At 50.6% G+C, this 6,175-nt stretch overlaps 1 pseudogene; it reads left to right on the top strand.

The window, feature by feature from the left end:
* Positions 1–5,643: 5,643 nt before the first annotated feature.
* On the top strand, positions 5,644–5,742 carry LOC121154700 (annotated as a pseudogene).
* The last annotated feature ends 433 nt before the right edge of the window (positions 5,743–6,175 follow it).

The following is a 6,175-nucleotide window of genomic DNA, read 5'->3' on the forward strand; positions in this document are numbered from 1 at the left end:
TTTGGTTTAATGGATTGTACCACAATAGAAAAGATGTGTCTAAGAAAACAGAAATCTGTTTCTTTAAATGCATGGAACAAGTTTGCCAAATGCACATCTTGCTGACTGCACAAAATCAAAGGAATAACGAAATGGTTGTAGACGGAAGGCCAATGGCTTGTGCTCGGCATGAGATGTGGTTGATCGCACAGTGACAAGTCATTGTAAGATGGCGTCTCTGCTCGGCCACAGGTGTAACAGCTCCATCCACGGCCAGTTGATTAGCACTGTTTCGTGTAGATTACAGTGTTTTCTTGTCTTTGATTTTAGGAAGATCACATGTGGGCAGGAAGGACCCTGCTACATGGTAACAGAGTAGAACCAATGAGAAGAGCCTCTGCCTTGTTTTTATCAGGGTTTCTATAAAGGAAATGAAAATGGCATTTTCTTTCTCTCTTTGCTGAATGGGCATAGGCCTGAAGGCAGATGGCTTTCCACCAGTATGGTCGAGCTTCGAGTGGTGACAGAAAACCAGCTCTTCCCTTGGGACTGAGGCGTGTAGACCACTTTGTCATGTGTGCACAGCAAACAAACTGTGCAGCAATGAGCCTGAAATACAGCACAGACATCTAACATGCAGTGCAAACAACACAGACACATATCTTGAGCCCCAGATCTTGAACTGTAGCTGTAAAACTCACTTGCAAAATGTGCTCCTCCTTTCAGTGCTACTGATATGCAAGGACACGACCGCAGGACGCGCTTTTGGCAGCAGCGAGCAGAGCCTGGCCCAGCTCACCCCTGCTCAGTCAGTAAGTATGTCAGCACATCGACGTTATTTCAGTGCTGTTTGATTTTATGGTGCCTAGAACCCAGAGTGATTATTTTCAAAAAACACAATTAAAATTATTTGAAAGCAGAAATAAAACTTGCTGAGAGGTTCTTTTTTTTTCTTTTTTGTTTATAGCACTTATCCCAGCTTTATAAGCTCTGTGCCTCTGGAGATCATTTTGTGTGATGCAGTTTCCAATCTTCGCTTGGGAGCCAAGGCAAGCTCCTCAACTCTGCTCTTGCCCTAATGAGCATCACAGTTACAAGCAATACCCTCCTTCAAGAATGATGTCGTAAGAAAACGTTGACCATGACTTACTTGCTGGGCGTAGCAGAGGCTGTGTTGCAGTGACCACAGTGTGCTGGGTGCCTCTGGATGCTTCTGCTTTTTCCTGCAGGGGCTTCTCCCTGCCGGCTATCAAGGAACCTACATTTTCCTTCGTCCTGCAGATCTCCACTCAGGCCTCCCCTTGGAAGTCCTTCCCCCCTCCCCGAGTCCTCCTGTTACTCACAGTCTGTTGGAGTTACTGCTTAGGGCTCCATCTCCCCTGGGAAAAGGGGTGCGTGTTCTTCCTGCACTCGCACTCCCAGAACGCAGCAGAACATGAATGAGCAAAGAATGGAGGATCGAATGTTCTTTAACTACAGGATGCTCTAAAACACCACCACGGCCTTAGGCTTTGATTTTGTCGCTGCCTTGACTGTTACTTTTTATAGCACTTTTGGGGCAAGGACCTTCCTGTGGACTAGCAGAGTTGTTCCTCATGGATCGGCAGATTTGGCAGGTTGCCTGTGAGCGTCCACTGTGGCCTGTCCAGAGTGCTGGGTCGTGGTGAACACGGACCTGTTGGCTCTTCTTCCCAGCATCCTCAGCAGCCCTTCCCTACTAGAGGTAGAGATGGGACTGTAACAGCATGGACCAAACGTTCCTGTTGGTCTTTCATGGGAAAGGAACAGGACAGAAGATAACACGCCCTGGTGGAAGCAGCCGGAAGAAGGCAGAGTGCTCCCAGGAGCCCCGTGATGTCATCAATGAAGAAGTGCTGTACAAAGGAAGACATCTTACCTCCCGAGTAGACACTGACATCTGATGCCGCAAGCAAAACCACGGAAAAGTATATGCCGCCCTCGCCTACATCTCACACACACACACACACACACACACACACACACACACACACACACACACACACCGTAAGAAGTGAAAGGCAGCTGGGCATTTAGCTTAGCAGCTAAGGTGCTCAGGTCTCATGCCGGAGTAGCTGGGCTCAACACCCAGCCCCTGCTCCTGCTGGGGTGCACCCTGGGAGGCAGCAGCCATGGCTCAGAGCTTCCTGATCCTCCCAAGCGCAGGTGCTGACCAGATGGCCAGGGTGCACCAGGCTGTGCGCCACACTCTGCAGTGAGCCTGGGGTCCCTCCCCAACCTCCAGTTTCAGCTCCTCCTCTGGGGTCTTCTTCCCCCTTTGCCCTTGAGGACGTCACACAGAGGTGACTCAGTGACTTCCACCACCTGCTGTTCCTCCTGCTCAGCTCTGACCCCCTCTTCCTTCCTGGGCTGACAGAACGAGGCTCACCTGGTGTCTCCCAGCCAGTGCTCCTTTTGGGATCGCACCAGCAGTCTCCCAGTTGTGCCCATCATGGTGCACAATGCTTTGCTTTCATCCCTCTCCAAACGCTGCCTAAGCTCTGTTGCCACAGAGGCCCCCATCTCTGCCCCCATCAGTGCCTGAATGAGCTCTTGGAGAGCCCCAGTGCCTGTGACAGCCATCCACCCCGGTCCTCACCTTAGTCTCTGTGTTCTACAGCGAGCCTGCCCCTGCTCCATGCCACCATGATGGCAGCCTGCAAGGTCATTGCCAATGTTTCTGCTGTTGGAGCCGCGGATGCCTTCCTCATCCCGTGTGGCATCTCAGCACTGTCTGGAGGGAAGAGGCTCCTCCCTCGGCCTCTGTGACCACACCTGATGGGGGCTCTGCACTGGAGGCCCTTCTTACCGGCTCCTCTGTCTCTGCTCCCCCTCTTTTGCCTGCTGAGCTCCCCTGACCACTGTCCTTTCCCGTCGCTGTCCTTTATTGCTTCCTCCTGTGGGCTGAGATGGGTTCCATACCTCCACTAGGGGCTTTTCCTTCTATCTTCAGGTGCTTCTTGATATTTCCACCTGTAATTCTTGCTGGCATCCCATCGCCCTGTGTGCTATCTTGAATCTGGGATTTGTTTCACAAGTTTCCTCTCCAAATTCCCACATTTCTGCAAATTACATAACCACTCACCACCACTTATTTCTGATGACTTCGCTCTCCATATGCAATGATCACCGAACTGAACCAGATCTGTAACAATGCGCCTGACATCCCCCCACTTCTCTGAATTTGCACCACTTAAACCTCACTCGCCCTTGACCTGATCACCAAGAAGCTCCTAACAGTGAGTCTTCGTTTACTTCCTCCCTCCTCTCTGCTCAGCAGGCAATCTTCTTGAAGCCCAAATCAGATCATTTCCCTTGCAGGTTGAAACATTTCAGAGTACACATTGTGCCTACAATAAAATCAAAACTCCCTTTAGAAAAGTGAATGGCTGGATTTTCGCCTACTGTCTCTGTTTCATTCCGTTTTCTCTCTCCCACAATTGTCTAAGTCTTGTTGGATTTTAGCTCAGATCCAGGCTTTCTTCCCAGCTAAGGCCATTTTGCTTCTTTCACCCTACCTCCCACACCACCCTTCGAGACACCGTTTCCCAGGCCTTGTGTAATTGCAATTTTCCCAGAAATGCCTTCTCTGTGCTCTCCCTAGAGGCTGGTCCTTTATAAGCTCAGGTTCCTGCTTTGCAGCGTTTACCTGCAACACTCCTTTCTATACCCTTCCTTCCTCCGTTTGGTGAGGGCTGAGATCTGGGTCATGGTGCTCTCTGGTGTTTCCAGGAGACAAAGACAAAACGCCCAGGATGATCCTGCAGGAGTGAACACTTGGCCAAGCAGTTAAGATAACTTGATACTTGGGTCAAACACCAGTGCAGGTCAAACACCAGCTCCACTCCTGACTCCAGCGTCCTACCGGTGCAGGTCTTTCAGGGAGACCTAGAGCTGATGACTTACAGACTGTCCAGGAAAACACCTGCTTCTTGGTTTCCCAGAGCCATGGTGTCTAGGCACCTCCTATGTGCCAGTCTCCTGGGTCTACCCAGGAGGTACATCCTCCAAGACACAGAGCAACCATGAACAGACACGCCAGGTGCTGGTGACTGCTAGGTTCTGAGCAGCGGCCAGAGAGGGCAGGCAAGGAGGAGGGTGCTCTGGTACAATGGATGGGAATTTCTCACAAGCACAGTGATGTTTTAACGGGGCGGAAGGCAAGCGTATCAACTGGGGTAAAGCCAAATGAACAGAACAGCCAGTCCAGGGGCCCTGAGGGAAAGGAGCCCTCAGTGAGCAGGGGGAAAGGGAGGAGGTGCAGAGATGAGGACAGCAGAGCCAGACTGTGTGGAGAACTTCAGGCGCTCCTGAGCCGTTGGCTTTCACGTGAGTGGCACGGGGAGCCCCTGGAAGGGGCTGTGAGAGTGGGCGGGATCAGATCTGCCTTGCATTCTGAGGAAAACACTGATTTCTGAACGGGACCTGTGGCCACACAAGGAAAGCAGAGAGAGTAACTGCAGTGATGTTCTCGTGGGTCGTGGAGGCGCTGGCTCAGCAGGGCTACTCATGCTCTCAAGCAAGAGACCGGAGGGATTGCCAATAGGTGGGACTTGGTGACAGAGAGGGGATTCTGGAGTTTTTATCAGAGATTGGCAGCTTAGAGTCCCAAGGGTGGCCAGGGCCAGGTGTTCTCCTTGGGGCAGCACATAAACCCCTTAGACTCAGAGCAGTCTTCTCTCTACTTGAAAATCCCCTGACCCACACCTGGCCCATGGCTGAAGACCTCTCCTCACGGTGAGCCATGTTCTTCTTGTCCCTCCAGCCTTACACAGTTTGGAGAGTGGATCTTGTTTCCAGAGGCCCTGTGGGTTTCTGGACGTGGGATGCTGTGTCTCCCTGTCAGAGTGGCCTGCCCTGGCAGAGGCATCAAGTCCGGATCATCCGTCCTCTGGCTTCTGGTACTCTCCAGCAACACCACACTGCAGCAGATCTATTTCACCACTTGAGTCTAAGTCAGATCCTGGACAGGGATTCATGATTTTTTTTCCTCTGAGAAAAACTTCTTCACTCACTGTAGCTTCATATGGATCAGGGTGTCCTCCATCTCAGAAAGGTCAGTGCCAATGTGGCCTATTGACTAAGAAGTAGTTTCTGTGTTAACAAGCCTGTGTGTCCTGGCAGACACTTGGGCAGTGAGGCCTTCATAGCAGCAGCAGTTTGGATGCGGGGAGGAAGTGAAAAAGCTTATTTCATCTCACACGAGACGCCCCAGCCAAGTCTGGCTTGACAGCTTCCAGCGTGACACAGGCGACCGAGCTGCCACCTGCTCCTTGGCCACATTGAGAGGCAGGAGCTTAACCCATCAGATGTTATTTGCTATTTAGTCTCAGGTGGGAGCACAGAATCAATGTCCTTAAACCAAGACTCTTGGTCGTCAGCGACAGCGGGGACATTTATTAGAATCCTGGTCCTTCCCTGCTGTGGGCATATGGAACAGACGGGGCTCCAGCTTCCAGCACCTTAAATGGTGCCTTTGTGTGGTTTTCCCACATTTGCCTTCTGTCTGAATTTTAAAGGATTTGAAACAGGCTTACACTAACATATATTCACCCAAACACTTGCACTATATATTTGAGAAGATTGAATATTAAAAGGGATCTCAAAGCACCTGCTTTGAAAATTATATGTTAAAATTAATCAGCAATGCTCGCTTCGGCAGCACATATACTAAAATTGGAACAATACAGAGCATGGCCCCTGCACAAGGATGACACACAAATTCATGGAACAATCGTATTTTTAAAAAACATTAATCAGCTGTACACATTGAAGGTAGCACGGATCCAATTACCTTGAAAATAATAATGCCAAGAACCCCTCAGGAGCAAGGCAGCCTGAGTAGTGGCAGAGATGTTCCTCTGGCTCTCGCGGAGTCTTCAGACAGGCATGGGGTTGTGGTCGCTGTTGGCTTTAGGGACTGTATCTGCTCATCAAAGCATGCTTTAAATCCTAAGGAGATTCTCTTTGTCGAGTGCTCCAAGAGGAATTTAATTGCTGGAGGGCATTGACAGGGTGAAGAATCTCCTGACCAATGACTGCAAGTAAACCCTGAAAGTCTACCTGTGGAGACTTGTGTGTCCCTTGGGCGAGAGTCAGGCTTGGGCTAAGAGTGGCCCTGGGGAAGCCCAAGGGCTGACTGTCCAGGTAAGTGTGTGGATTTGGATATCTCCACATC

This window comes from Ochotona curzoniae, unplaced genomic scaffold, assembly GCF_017591425.1.
Source record: "Ochotona curzoniae isolate NIBS_2020 unplaced genomic scaffold, NIBS_Ocur_1.0 contig_2754, whole genome shotgun sequence".
Lineage (NCBI taxonomy): Eukaryota > Metazoa > Chordata > Mammalia > Lagomorpha > Ochotonidae > Ochotona > Ochotona curzoniae.